The sequence below is a fragment of the Hyaena hyaena genome, unplaced genomic scaffold (genome assembly GCF_003009895.1).
Source record: "Hyaena hyaena isolate Hyena2069 unplaced genomic scaffold, ASM300989v1 scaffold_55, whole genome shotgun sequence".
Taxonomy (NCBI): domain Eukaryota; kingdom Metazoa; phylum Chordata; class Mammalia; order Carnivora; family Hyaenidae; genus Hyaena; species Hyaena hyaena.
Window position 1 is genome coordinate 2,392,975 of NW_024080687.1, and position 15,491 is coordinate 2,408,465.

At 36.8% G+C, this 15,491-nt stretch overlaps 1 protein-coding gene and 1 pseudogene across 3 annotated transcripts in view; one reads left to right on the forward strand and one right to left on the reverse strand.

The window, feature by feature from the left end:
* The window catches only part of SUPT3H (SPT3 homolog, SAGA and STAGA complex component), a 554,087-nt gene that overhangs the window by 128,572 nt on the left and 410,024 nt on the right, over nt 1-15,491 (forward strand). The window lies entirely within an intron of this gene.
* Nucleotides 747-1,494, reverse strand: LOC120231218 (annotated as a pseudogene).

Below are 15,491 nucleotides of genomic sequence, written 5' to 3' on the forward strand. Positions count from 1 at the left end.
GATGTGCTTGGCTGTCAGTGACTCGGTTTAATTTTATTTCATCATTCAACACCTAGCCCTAGGTATGTTCTCATCATGATGGCAGAAGTGTAATAAAGTGCAAAAAATGCAGTGCCTTTTGGAGGCTGATGTTGTGGGTATGCTGTCACATCCACTTTAGTCATAAATATTTGTTCATAGAAAATCACCAGGCCAGCCCAGGTTCAAGGGATGGGAAATGGATGCAGTCTCTTTAGAGTCACATGGAAAAGTGACTCCAGAGTCCATATATGGGGAAGGGTGAAGAACTGGGACCCTCATTGCAGTCTACTTCACATATCCAAAATGTCAAAAAAACAAAACAAATGAACAATTATTCAGTGCACAGCTTTCTTCTCTTTGCATATCATTTGATTTTATTTATATATATATATATATTTCATAGTTTTTTTTAACTTTGTGAATTTATTTTCAGTTGTAGTAAATACATTTCTAGGTTATAACTTTTATTTTTTGCTTGATTTATAATTTACCAGCTCTTCCAGTGTTTCACAGTGATACAGGGGTTTCAGTGATCTAACATGAATGGGCCAGAAGGTGGACCTATATTGAACAAATGTCTTGATTGAATCAGATTATTTATAGGACTTTTTCAGTCTGTTGGTAAGAAGTGTTAAGCTTCCTTCCATTCAGGCAATCTCATAGTTCACAGTGGGGAATGCAAATTGTCCTTAAAGTTGGAGACGAGTAAGCCCGTGATTTGCTGATTACACTACCTCATACTGGTTATTTGTTATGGCTTGAGATAGGCAGTAGGCTAGAAAGATTCCCATCAGCTGGAAGCAAGCAACTCTGAAGAAAATTCCCGCAACCACACCCATTTATGACCCTATAATGGTCATCACCTTTATAAAACAACCTTCATTGTTTACTTTATTGGCATCTCTCTGTGGAGAACATTTTCAAGTTTGCAGCAACTCTTGGGAAATCCTTTGTCTGAGAAATAATTAGTATCCTTCCAGTCTTCTATAGTCGGTGACACCACAACAATGCAGTTTCTTTTGAATTTGTCTACTGCATCACTTCTGTAGAACTGCCATAGAGTTAAACTGCTGTATGGTTTTCTCATAATTAGTCTTAAAACTGTTCTTGCTCTCATGTCTAAAAATCCTACGATGGCAGTGACCAGTTCAACCAAAAAAAAATAAATAAATGAGAGAAACATTGCATACAGTTTTAGCATCTGTGCTCCGCAGGTAGCACAACAACCAAAAGTGCTCAAAAGAATAATGACAGTGAGCACGAAGAGGACATTGGTGGCCTTCTCATTTAAAAGGGAAAAATAATTCTCCAGGCTCACCTTGCCCCAAATGCCAGCAGCAAGAAAAATAACACCGGTGATCCAAAAGATGAAAGTGTAGATCAAGAGGATGCTCTTGAAACAAGTAATGACTTGCTGGTCTGCAGTCTCTGATAGGGGGATGCCATGACTAGCTCAGGACCCTGTCCTGCCGCACCAGGCAAGCAGAACGGAATGAGAGAGACGCAGAGTCACTAAGTTACAATTTTTAAAAAACTGCGTTTTTAATAGTGATCTTTGAATGTTAAATGATCTTTGCATATCTCCAATAAACAGTCTTGTGTATCACCGTGTTTATGTGTCTGCATAGTTATTTTAATGTATGTTTACTCAAACTGGAAGTATTCAGCTTTTTGGCAGGTTAAAAAAAATTTTTTTTAATGTTTATTCATTTATTTTAAATGTTTATTTCTGAGAGAGAGAGAGACAGACAGACAACATGAACAGGGGAGGGTCAGAGAGAGAGGGAGACACAGAATCTAAAGCAGGCTCCAGGCTCTGAGCTGGCTGTCAGCAAAGAGCCTGACGCGGGGCTTGAACCCACGAACTGTGAGATCATGACCTGAGCCAAAGTTGGACGCCCAACCGACTGAGCCACCCAGGCGCCCCAGTGTTTATTCATTTTTGAGAGAGAGAGAGTTGGAGAGAGAAAGGGAGACACAGAATCTGAGGTAGGATCCAGGATCTGAGCTGTCAGCACAGAGCCCGATGCAGGACTCCCAACTCATGAACCACAAGATCATAACCTGAGCCAAAGTCGGACGCTTAACCAACTGAGCCACCCAGGAGCCCCTTAAGTGGTTTTATACATGTAAGTTTGTTTGAATTTTTGGTATAGTGAACAGGGATGCAGCTGATGTCCTTGTAGGAGAATCAGCTCAGTCTTTGCACAAATTTTGGAATTGGAATTGGTAAATAAAAAAGCTACTCCCTGGGAAAAGAATATACATATCTATTCATGTATGTATTTGCTTTCATATACATACAAAAGTGTTGAAAATAAACTACTGGGATTACACCAAAGTAAAAAGCTTTTGCACAGCAAAGGAAACGATCAATAAGATGAAAACAATCAAAGTGAATGGGAGAGGCTATTTGCAAATGATTTATATGATGAGGTTGATATTCCTAATATATGAAGAACAACTACAACTCAACACCAAAAATCCATACAAATAATCTGATTAAAATGGGCAAAGGACCTGAATAGACATTTTTCCAAAGAAGACAGATGGCCACCAGACACATGAAAAGATGTTCAGCATCAGCCATCAGGGAAATGTAAATCAAAACCACAGTGGGATATCACTTCACAGCAGTCAGAATGGCTAGTATCAAAAAGACAAGAAATAACAAGTGTTGATGAGAAGGTGGAGAAAAGGGAACTCTTGTGCACTGTTGGTGGGCATGTAGATTGATGTAACCACTGTGGAAAACAGTATGAAGATTCCTAGAAAATTATAGGTAGAAATAACATTAGAGTCTAGTAATTCCACTTCTTGATGTTTACCCAAAGAAAACAAAGCATTAGTTTGAAAAGATATATGTATCTCTTGTTTTTATTGCATCATTATTTACAATAGCCAAGATATGGAAGCAGTCTTAATTGTCCATTGGTAGATGAATGGTTAAAGATTTGATATGTATATGCAATAGAATATTACTTGGTCTAAAAAAGAATGAGGTCTTGCCATTTGTGACAACTTGGATGGACCTAGAGGGTATTGTGCTAAGTGGAATAAGTCTGAGAAAGACAAATAGTGTATGATTTCACTTATATGTGGGATCTAAACAAAAAGGAAAAAAGAGAACGGACTGATGGTTTCCAGGGTGGGAGGGTGGTGGGGGGATGGGCAAAATAGGTAAAGGGGTTTAAGAAGTGCACACTTTTAGTTATAAGATAAATATGTCATGGAGATGAAAAGTAGAGTAAAAGGAATATAGTCAACAGTATTGTGATGTAGTATGGTGATAGATACACTTATTGTAGTGAGTACTGGATATGGAACTGTCAGATCACTGTGTTGTACACCTGAAACTAATACAACGTTGTATGTCAACTCTACTTAAATAACAGAAAAAAATCTCGGAAGGATGTACAAAATACAGAGGATATTGGTTGCTTCTTGGTTAGAAAACTTGATGATAGGAGGAGGGAGATTTTTCAGTTTGTATTTCTTTTCATTGAATAAAACTAACATGAATGTATGTAGTCACAAAATAAGTTTTTGTAACTTTTTATTTTGAAATAATGTAAGCTTGTCAGAAAAGTGGTAGAAATAGTATAATGAGTTCACATGTGCTCTTCACCCATCTTATCCTAATGTAACAACTTACCTATCCATAGTATAATTATCAAGCCAGGAAATGATAGTTTTCATAAAACTATTTAAGTAAATTACAGACTTGATTTAAATGTTACCAGGTTTTCCCTAATGGCCTGTTTCTTTTTCAGTTATCAGTGTAGTAGCCCACATTGCATTTGGGGGTTCTGTCTTCATCACCTTAAGTTTCTTCCAATCTGTGATAATTCTCATTCTTTCTGGTCTTTTATGAACATGTTGATTTTGATAACTATTAGCAGCTGTTTTATAGAATGTCATAGGTAATTTCTGAAAGGATTCTTGATAACAGCAAATTTAGAAATAGTTCATAGTGGTTTTTTCCTTTTTCTAAAAAATGGATGAGGTAAAGTGCACGTAGAAAAGAACACAAGTTATAAGTGTATAGCTTAGTGAATTTTCATAAACTGAACACACCCATGAAACCTGCATGCAGATCAGGAAATAGAAGATTGCTTTCATCTCAGAATCTCTTCACTACCCTATATTCCACTTCATTTTGTGAAGCTAGTATTGTACTGATAACAAAAGTGAAAACTGCAAGAAGACTACAGACCATTATCTCTTATGAATAAAAGCACAAAAATACTCAATAATACTAGCACACTGAATCCCAACATACAAAAACAATTACACACCAAGACCAAGATGGATTTATTCCAGAAATGTGAGGCTGGTTCAACATCTAAAAATCAGTGTAATGAATGTAATGCACCTTATCAGTAGAATAAAGGGCAGAAACTACATGGTCATCTCAGAAGATCAAAAAATGTAGGGGCGTCTGGGTGGCTTAGTCGGTTGAGCGTCCGACTTTCGCTTAGGTCACGATCTCATGGTTCGTGGGTTCGTGCCCCGCGTCGGGCTCTGTGCTGACTGCCAGCTCAGAGCCTGGAGCCTGCTTCAGTCTGTGACTCCCTCTCTCTCAGACCCTCCCCCGCTCACGCTGTCTCTCTCTCTCTCTCTCTCCTAGAAATAAATAAAACATTAAAAAAAAAATTTAAAAAAAAGTATTGCAAATAATCTTTTCAAAAGAGAAATTTATAATAAAGTAGGAATAGAAGGGAGCTTCTGCAGCCTAATAAAGAGCATCTATAGCTAACTCACAGCCCACGTCAAACTTGAATGTGAAAGACTGAAAGGTTTCTCTTCAAGATCAGGAAAAAGACTAGGAGGTCTTCCCTCACTATTTCTATTGATCATTGTACTACAGGTTCTAGCCAGGACAATGAGGCGAAGAAACAAATAAACCAAGCACACAAACAGTCATTCAGAAATACAGGGCATCCAGATGAGAAAGAAGTAAAGCTCTTATTTGCAGATAATATGACTTATAGAAAGAATATTCTAAGGAGTCCGCAGAGCAACTATTAGATCTAATGAATGAGTTTGGCAGGGTTGCAGGATACAAGAGTAATAGATAAAAATAAATAGTATTTTTGCACACTAGAATGAACAATCTGAAGATGACATTAAGGAAATAATACCGTTTACAGTAACATCAGAAAGAATAAAATAATCCAGGAATAAATTTAAAGACTTAAAGGACTTATACACTAAAAACCACAAAACATTGGAAGATGGAAAGAAGACCCAAATAAATGGAAAGGTACCCTGTGCTCAAAGATTGGAAGATTTGTTAGGGTGGCAGTATACTCTCCAACTTGATCTATGGTTTCAGTGCAGTAGTATTTTCATCTGCTCTTTTATAGGAATGACAGGCTAATTTAAAAACTTCTATAAATGTGAGGCACTTGGGTGGCTCAGTTAGAGTCTGACTCTTGATTTCGGCTCAGGTCATGATCTCATGGTTTGTGAGTTTGAGCTCTGCACTGAGCTCTGTGCTGACAGCACTGAGCCTGCTTGGGATTCTGTCTCCCTCTCTCTCTGCCCCTCCCCTGGTTGCTCTCTATCACTCTCTCAAAAGAAATACAAAAAACAAAAAGAAAAACAAAAACTTTAGAGTACTCACATTTATGACAAGAGCTCTGAAACAATTTAATACAGAAAGAATATTTTAGCAAACAATACTGAGACAGTATGGAAAAGGAAGAATTTAGACTTCTTTCTATACCATACACAAAAGTTAACGCAAAATGGGCTATAGATGTAAACTGTAGTAGCTCTAACTATAAAATTCTTAGAAATCAATATAGGAATAAATGTTCTTGATTTGAAGCAGGTGAAGCATTTGTAAATATACCAAAAGCAAAAGTGACCATTTCATCAAAAGTAAAACATTTTGTGCTCTGATGGACAGCATCAAAAAGTGGAAATACAACCTACAGAATGGGAGAAAATTTCTGCAAATCATATATCTGATAAAATACTTGTATCTAGAATATATAATAAAAGACAACCCAATTTAAAAATGGGCTAAGGATCTGAATTGGTGGTTCTCCAAAGATTTAAAGATAGCCAATATACACATGAAAAGATGCTGAGTACCATTAACTATCAGGAAAATGGAAATCCAAACCACAATGATACACTGCCACACACCCACGGATGTCTGTGATCAAAAAGATAGCAAAATTGATGACTTGTAGTAATTAGAATCCTTTTACGTTGTTGATGGGGATGTGAAAATGGTGCAGCTACTTTGGAAAACATTTTGGCACTTCCTCAAAAGGTTAAACAGTTTTACCATATGACCCATCAGTTTTACTCCTAGTGAAGGGGAATGAAGAGATATGAAAATATTTGTCCACCCCATAATATGTGTACGGCAATTTTTATAATAGTAAAAAGGGAGAAGGGCGCCCGGGTGGCTTAGCCAGTTGAGTGTCCCACTTCAGCTCAGGTCATGATCTCACGGCTCTTGAGTTCGAGCCCCGCGTCGGGCTCTGTGCTGACAGCTCAGAGCCTGGAGCCTGCTTTGGATTCTGTGTCTCCCTCTCTCTCTTCCTCTCTCACAGTCACACTCTCTCTGCCTCTCTTGAAAATAAATAAAGATTAAAATTTTCTTTTAAAAACGAGACAGCTCAAATGTCGATACACTGATGAATTGAAAAATGTGGATTGTTCATACAATGGAATAGTATTTGTCAATAAAAACAGTTATCAGTGTATGATAGAACATGGATGATCCTTGAAAACATTAACGTAAGTGAAAGAAGCTAATCACAAAAGAGCACATATTGTATGATTCCAGTTATGCCAAATATCTAGTATAGGCAAATCCATAGAAACAAAACACTTTGGTGTTGCCTAGGGCTGTGGACAAAGGGCAAGTTGGGTTGAGTTGGAATAGCCACAAATGAGTACAGGGTTTATTTTGGGAGTAATGAAAATGTCCTAATGTGAGTTTGTGATGATTGCAGAACATTACACTAAAAATAGTTGGATGGGAAAATGTGTGAATTGTGTGGCATGTAAAGTGTCCCTCATTGTTAAAAATGATCAGTAACTCTTGCCTTCTAAACATCTGTTTGATGGGAGACAAATGTGTAATGCAATAATTCAATTTATAATGGGATGAGAGGAATAAACTGAAGAAATTTGCTGAGCTTAAAAGTTGGGATTCATTGTAAGACAGAATTGTCTTTGCTAAGCATACAAGTGAGAGGAGACAGTGCTTTGAGGGATTGACAAATCGTTCTCCTTCAGTAAAGATGATGTATATGCGTAATCCTCAGTATTTAGTAGACTCTCAGACTGTAGCTGTCATAATTAAAATGAGACCATAATACTAATAACTTCAATACTGTAATTAAAATGGTACAGTTTGGGGAACTAGTTGTTCCTGTACATTAGCATTTTCTGAAATTTGATCTGAGTAAGACTTCAAATGCTTTTGGACAAAAAGGTGCTAACGTTAAGTAAGTTTGAGAAAAATGAAACTTTTGGTGATTAACAGCTGATGGACAAAATTAAAGGCTTGGAGTAGTCCCACAGTAAAGAAACTACTTGATTTTGTGTAACCCTTGGTTTCTCAAAGTTAGTTGTTCAACATTCTTTTGTTTTCAGTATAGCTATTAACATGTTTCCCAGTTTGTGTTCCCTGAAACAGACACATATTGTGATTGCCACTCTGTTTTCTTTATCTTTTTACCAGCTATTTTGATGATAGTATGATATACCCAGACTTTGGGTCCGCAGATGAGTGGTTTTACAGAACAGTTCCTTCTTTCAGTTACAGTGCTCACTTTGCTCTCTCAAAAAGCCCAGCAGGACCCTGTCCTTTTGAAGATTGGAAAAAAGTTACATTTCCTGACAAATTGTTGTGCCTCATCTAATGAAAACTGTGGGAGCTTTATAACCAATATTTTTTTCTTTTGGTTTTGGCGGAGATGAAGTTCAAAACAGATCTGTGTTCAATTAATCAACCCAGCCTAGGTTATTTGAAATAAATTTCTTTCTGAAACTCTCATAACTGTCTTCTTAGTTATTTAATAAGCTTTTTAGTTTTGTTGGATAGTTTTGGTTTTATTTTTGTCTGGGTCTTTTTTGGGAAGTAGGTGAACTATATATTTGTATAATTGCTTAGAATGAGAAAAAAATTCATGTATGTTAATTGACTTGTGTAAAACTATGTTGTGATTATGTTTGGGAGATTGTATTTTAAATCACCTGCAGTTTAGCTTAGTCCTTCATTTATAGGTATTCTAAGGATTTTCTTTTATACTTTTACATTGAATAAGGTGTTTTTTTCTTTATGCTGTTAGGCAGATTTACAAACCATGTGTTTAAATGCTAAGCAGTGGATGGTGGGAATGCAAACGGGTTCAGTCACTCTGAAAAACAGTATGGAGGTTCCTCAAAAAGTTAAAAATAGAACTGCCTTATGACCCAGCAATTGCACTACTAGGTATTTATCCAAGGGATACAGGTGAACTGTTTCCAAGGGGCACATGCACCCCAATGTTTACAGCAGTGCTATCGACAATAGCCAAAGTCTGGAAAGAGCCCAAAAGTCCATTGGCAGATGAATGGATAAACAAGATGTGGCATATATACACAACGGAGTATTACTTGGCATTCTAAAAGAATGAAATCCTGCCATTTGCAACAATGTGGATAGAACTAGAGGGTATTATACTGAGCGAGATTAGAGAAAGACAAATATCATATAACTTCACTCATAGGTGTAATTTAAGATACCAAACAGATGAACGTAAGGGAAGGGAAGCAAAGATAATATAAAAACAGGGAGGGGGACAAAACATAAGAGACTTTTAAATACAAGAACAAATAGAGGGGTGCTGGAGGGGTTGTGGGTGGGGGGATGGGCTAAATGGGTAAGGGGCATTAAGGAGGACATTGTTGGGATGAGCGCTGGGTATTATGAATCACTGGAACCTACTCCTGAAAGCATTATTGTACTATATGCTGACTAACTTGGATGTAAATTTAAAATAAACATTTGAGTAAAGGGCTTCTAGCTCTTGTGTTATGCTTGCAACTTTTCTGTAAGTCTGAAATTATTTAAAAATAAAAAGGTTTTTGGGAGCAACAAAAACCATACCCAAGGTCATCTGGGTTTTCCTGTATATTTGATAAGTTTTACATTTCTGTACTTTACATTTAAGTCTGTTATCCATTTCGAGTTCATTTGTCTGAAGGATGTAAGGTCTGTGTTTAGATTCATTTTTTTCCCATGTGGATGTTCATTCGTTCAAGTACCACGTGTTCCATCATATTGCCTTTGCTTTTTTTTTAAATCAAAGATCAGTTGGCTATACTTATGTGGGTCTATTTCTGCATTCTTGTATTGAGCCATTGATGTCTTCATTATTTCACAGTACCACGCTGTCTTGATTAATGTAGATTTATACTGGTTGTCTTTATTTCTTCATTTGGATTCCATTTACTGTCTTGTGTTTTCTCATTTCAGCATGAGGGATTCCCTTAAGCATTTCTAGGAGTGTAAGCCTGTTAGCAAAAATGAAGGTTTTGTTTTCCTGGGAATATCTTTATTTCTCCTTCATTTTATTTATTTATTTATTTATTTTTAAATGTTTTATTTATTTCTAGGAGAGAGAGAGAGAGAGAGACAGCGCGGGCAGGGGAGGGTCAGAGAGAGAGGGAGTCACAGACTGAAACAGGCTCCAGGCTCTGAGCTGGCAGTCAGCACAGAGCCAGAAGCGGGGCTCAAAACCACGAACAGCGAGATCATGACCTAAGCGAAAGTCGGACGCCCAACCAACTAAGCCACCTAGGAGCCCCTCTCCTTCATTTTAAAGGATAGTTTGTCAGATATGGAATTCTTAATTACATATATTTTTTTCAGCAGTTTTAATGTTATCCCACCAACCTTTTCTTTCCATGGTTTATGAGGAGAAATCTCTTTGAAGATCTTTATACATGGTGATTTGATTCCATGTTGCTGTTCTCAAGATTCTCTCTTAGTCTTGGTACAGTCTGATTACTGTCTGTGTAGGTGTGAATATCTTTAGGTTTATCTTTCTAGGAATTTGTTGACCTTGGATGTATAATTTTTTTCATCAGATTTGTGACCATCCATTAGTTCTTCAGATATTTTTTCTGTCTCCTTTTCTCTTTTCCTTTAGGCATTCCTTTTATGTTTGTATTGGTAAGCTTGACGGTGCTTTGTATGACTCAGTGGCTCTGTTTTCTTCATTTTCTTCTGTTATTTATCCTGGGTAATCTCAATTGACCTTTATTCAGGTCTGCTGATTTTTTCTTCTTCCTATTCAGATATCCTTTTGAGCCCTTCTGGTGAATTTTTCACTTTAGTTTTCGTACTTATCAACTCCAGACTTTATATTTGTTTGTTTTATACAACTTTTTTCTGTTTATTAATATTTTCTATTTGTTGAGATACAGTTCTCATAGTTCTGTACTTTTATCCTTTAAACTTTTTTTTTTAAAGGCCTTGAACATATTTACAATATCTGGTGTAAAGTCTGTCATATAAGTCAATTATCTGGGCTTCCTCAGGGACAGTTTTTATTGTTTGCCTTTTTCCTTTGCCTGGGTCTTATTTCTTTGAATTCCTCACTTTTGTTTTTGTTGTTGAAAACTGTATATTTTAATATTACAGTGTGGCAAGTATTGAAATAAGCTGCTTTTCCCTTCCTAGAGTTTATTGGTACTGTGTCTTATTTGTTTGTTTCATGACTTTCAGGAGCTAAACAAAAGTCTGTGTTTGTCATGTGCTGTCACAGAATTCTCAGTTATAAGCTTAGTGGTCAGCTAATGATTGGACAGAGATTTCCTTAAATTCCTGGATCCAAAAAAAATCTCTAAAGACTTTTTGCCAGGCTTCTCTGTGTTTGTTGTGGTATGTCTTCAGCACTCAGCAAGACTGGTTACAACTCAGCCTTAACCTTTACTTCCCACTCCTACAGACCCTAGGGTACAGCCAGGGTTTATAGCCTTAGGCTGTAAGTTCTTTTTGAGCATGTGCACAGCCCCTCACATGTGTGGGTTCTTAGATGACCAGGAGTATGGAGTTTTTCAAATCCCCTATGGACAGTCTCATTCCTCAAGTTTCCTTTCAGTCTTTTGGGTTAGTTTATGGTTTGCCCCAACTATTGTCCACCTCAATGGTGATATTAAAACACTTGCTTGTAAGATACGTTTTCTATAAATACCTGCTCTTCTGCTGGGAGAAACTCTTGTACAAAAAGGGTTTTGAGTCATGTGGCATAAACATAAGCCCTTCAAATGCAGTCTGTCAGAATACTACCAGACAGGTCAAATAGTTACTAGTCCTGGGATTGGGGTTGGAGTGAATTTAAGCTTTATTGTGCTCCTTTCATTACTGGCAATGCCTGCTGTTATTGTCCAATGCTGCCTCTAAGTTTGAGTGGGGGAGATGGTACCAGGAAAAGGTAAAGCACTAGAAAGATCCCAGTTCTACATGAGGTACAACTATTTTTCTTCTGTAGATGTTCCTCCATTGCTGCAACCATTTACTTAATTTCCAGGATTCTGAAAAAATTGACTGTGACAGTTATTTACTGGTGTTTCTGTCATTGCTTTTATGGAAGGTCAGAATTTTGAAGATACTGTCTGCCTTTTTCACTGATGTCACTCCAGTTTGCTAACTTTTAAAAAAAATTGTTTTAATGTTTATTTTTGAGAGAGAGACAGAGCATGAGAGGGGGAGAGGCAGAGAGAAGGAGACACAGAATCTGAAGCAGGCTCCAGGCACTGAGCTGTCAGCACAGAGACTGACGTGGGGCTTGAACCCACAAACCATGAGATTAAGACCTGAGTCAAAGTTGGATGCCGAACTGACTGAGCCACAGAGGTGCCCTAGTTTGCCAACTTTTTAAAAAAATTTTTTAAATTTATTTATTTATTTCTGAGAGAGAGAGAGAGACTGAGACAGAAAGAGAGACAGAGATAGCATGAGAAGGGGAAGGTCAGAGAGAGAGGGAGACACAGAATCCGAAGACAGGCTCCAGGCTCTGAGCTAGCTGTCAGCACAGAGCCCGATGCGGGGCTTGAATCCATGAACCGTGAGATCATGACCTGAGCTGAAGTTGGCTGCCCAAACGACTGAGCCACCCAGGTGCCCGTTTGCCAACTTTTTAAAAAGGAATTTATGTTCAATAGAGATATGGGCTTTTGTTGTTTTAAATATTTTAATGCTTTTTTTTTTTTTTTTTTGAGAGAGAGAGAGAATACATGCAGGGGACATGGCAGAGGAAGAGAGAGAATCTTAAGGAAGCTCCACATCCAGTATGGAGCCCAACCTGGGGGTCCATCTCATAATGCTGAGATCATGGCCTGAGCCAAAATCAAGAGTTAGATGCTTTACAGACTGAGCCACCCAGGCACTTTAAATATGGATATGGGTTTTTAATTCTCATTTCTATAATGGTATCTTTGTCTTTTTCTTGGTGTCACTTTGGCTGCAGAAGTTCTGAAATATTGTTTCCTTCCCTGTGATCTGGGCTTGTGAAATAACATTATTTTTATAAATGTATGTTAGTCAAGTTGGTTAATTTTTGTTTTTCATTCTACATATTTGTCAACTTGCTTTATGACTCTATAGTTATGTCCATTATTGAGAGTTAATTGACTTAAAATCTGCTGCTGTTGAATTATGGTTTTCTCCTTTTGATCCTTTTTTTTGCCTCATCTATTTTGTAAATACATTAATGCTTCTGTTGTGTATCCTTTTATCAACATAAAGTGTTGCTCTTTGTTTCTAATAACATTTCTTTTTCCTAAGTCTAATTTGTTTGACTTAATACAGGCACTTCAGTTCCCTTGTTCCTTCTGATTTTGTTATTACTTCTATTTTTATATTGTATGTAATTCCATCCTTTTATTTTCATTGTATTTGTCTCTCTGTCTGAGTTTTTCTCTTGTAAGCAGAATATTCTTGGATCTTATTTATTTTTCTAGTTTGATGCTTCCTGCTTTTTGGATGGGTTGTTTATTGCATTTATATTTAATATGATTATTTATAATAGTGGTTTGATACTTTTTTTTTTCTGTTGGTCTCATGTCTTTTTTATTCTTTTCTTCTCCCTTTATTGCCGTCTTTTGTGTTAAATATTTTTATTCTTGGGGCCCCTGGGTGGCTCAGTCGGTTAAGCATCCGACTTTGGCTCAGGTCATGATATCACAGTTTGTGAGTTCTATCCCTGCGCAGGGCTCTGTGCTGACAGCTTGCTCAGAGCCTGGAGCCTGCTTTGGATTCTGTCTCCTTCTCTCTCTACCTCTACCCCATTTGTGCTCTGTCTCTCAATAAATAAATGTAAAAAAATATATATATTTTTACTCTTATTTTGAATCTTCCATTGATTTCTTTGTTACTCTGTTTTTAATAGTTGTTTTCTTAGTCATTGTTCTAGGAATTTCAGTATGCATTTGAACCCATCACAGTATACTTCAAAATATTTATTTAATTCTGAATAATGGAAACTTTCCTTGACTCTTTTCCTCCACCATCCTTTGTTCTATTATTGTTAGATATGTTACATCTATTTTGTTATAAAGCCAACAATTTATTGTTATAATTATTACATATTCATTCTTATGTCTTTTATGGAAGTTAAGAGAAATATTTGGGATAAACATTTTTTTTGTAAAATTTTGAATTTATCCCTATTTTTACCATATCTTGCACTTTTTTCCCCTGTATATTTGAGTTATTGTCTGGAATCTGCTCTGTTTAGACAGAACTACTTCCTTTAGTGTTTCTTTCAAGATTGATCTGTTAGGGAATTTTTCATACTTTAATTTCATTTGGCGTCCATAGTTTTGTTGGATATAGAATTCTTGGTCAGTGGTTTTTATTTTTATTATTTATTTTAACATTTTGAATATATTCTCCCACTGCCTTCTGGCTTGTATTGTTTTAATAAGTCAGCTTTTAATCTTATCAATGTTCCCATGTAATCTGAAAAGTCACTTTTCTTTTAGGAATTTTAAGATTTATCTCGCTTTCGCTTTATTCATTCATTCATTCATTTATTTTGGCTTCCAGCAGTTTGACTTTAATGTGCCTGCATGTGCGTCTCTTTCTATTTATCTTACTTTGCGTTCATTGATATCCTTGGGTTTTTTGTTTATTGTCCCAAGAAGTTTCAACCCTTCCTTCAAATATCTATTCTTCCCTTTTTCATCTTCACTCTATCTGAGACTCCTATCACCTGCACGTACTTTTGTACATTTGATCTCTTGGGCTGTGCTGTTTTCTTTTTTTCTTTTCTTCAGATTGAGTATTCCTCATTTCCACTATCTTCTGCTGCAGTAATTCTGTATTTTACTATCTCCAGTCTGCTTTTGATTGCCTCTAGTGAATTTTTCATTAGTCAAGTATTTTCATTTTCCCCTTTTGTGTAATTTCTACCTCTTTGTTGAGATTCTGTTTTCATTGAATTATTGGTATCATGCCTTTGTATAATTCTTTAAATGTGGTTTCCTTTAGGTTTTTGAACATGTTTATAATTGTTGCTTTGAAGTGATTTGCTGCTAAATCTAATATCTGGCACTCTGAGAGATAATTTTCTATCAAATGGTTTTTGTTATTTTGTGTTGTGAAGTCTGTGTCCTTCAAAATGTGAGAATGTGTATATCTCTTCTCATCTGTTTTTCTTGTTTTTATGTAATAGCTAGGGATCATCTCTTTATCTACATTGTTTATTGTTAAGTCATTGCTTTGTTAGAAGTCCTGCTTGAACTTTTTGAGGTGATTGGGCTTTTTACTCATTGCTGATGAATCTGTTTGTGGGCTGGTGTGTATTCCCTGTTCTGGCTCTTTTTAAATCTTCCCCTTTTTACTTCTTTATCTAGTGTCTCTTCTGTGCATTTATGTACGCACTGTAGGTCATGGGTGTGCAGGTGACTTGGGTCTACCTCAGTCTCCCCTATGTGTGTTATGTACTCAGCCTTAGGCCAACTTAGCATATGTGAAGAGCCTGTCAGACCCTGTTTGCCTGTCTCACCTTTAACTTTGTGTTAACCTCCTGGCTAGCCCCTCTGCCTGTTGCTTGTTTTAAACACAGTCATAACCTGAGGTATGCTGAGCTTCTTGTCACCCTCTTCTGGTGCCACTGGGATGGTCCTTTGTCTGACAGCATTCCCAACTAGGTGAGCCCACTTCAGAAACAGCAGAAAAGCTGGTAGTTTTCATAGCCTCTCTTGCCTTATTTGAACTACTGTGTTGACAGGGGTTTGGTGGATGGAAGTACACTTGAGTAAAATACCACAGAATGCCGATGTTTTCCACTGAAGTTCTATATTTTTCACAAATACATGCTTATCAGTTCTTTGTATCCTTTCCTTTGATTTCCACATTGCTGATACGGTTGTTTTTGCAAATTTTGTGTAATTTATAAGAGGATTCTTGACCTCCTCACTCTCATGCTAATGTGAATTTCTGA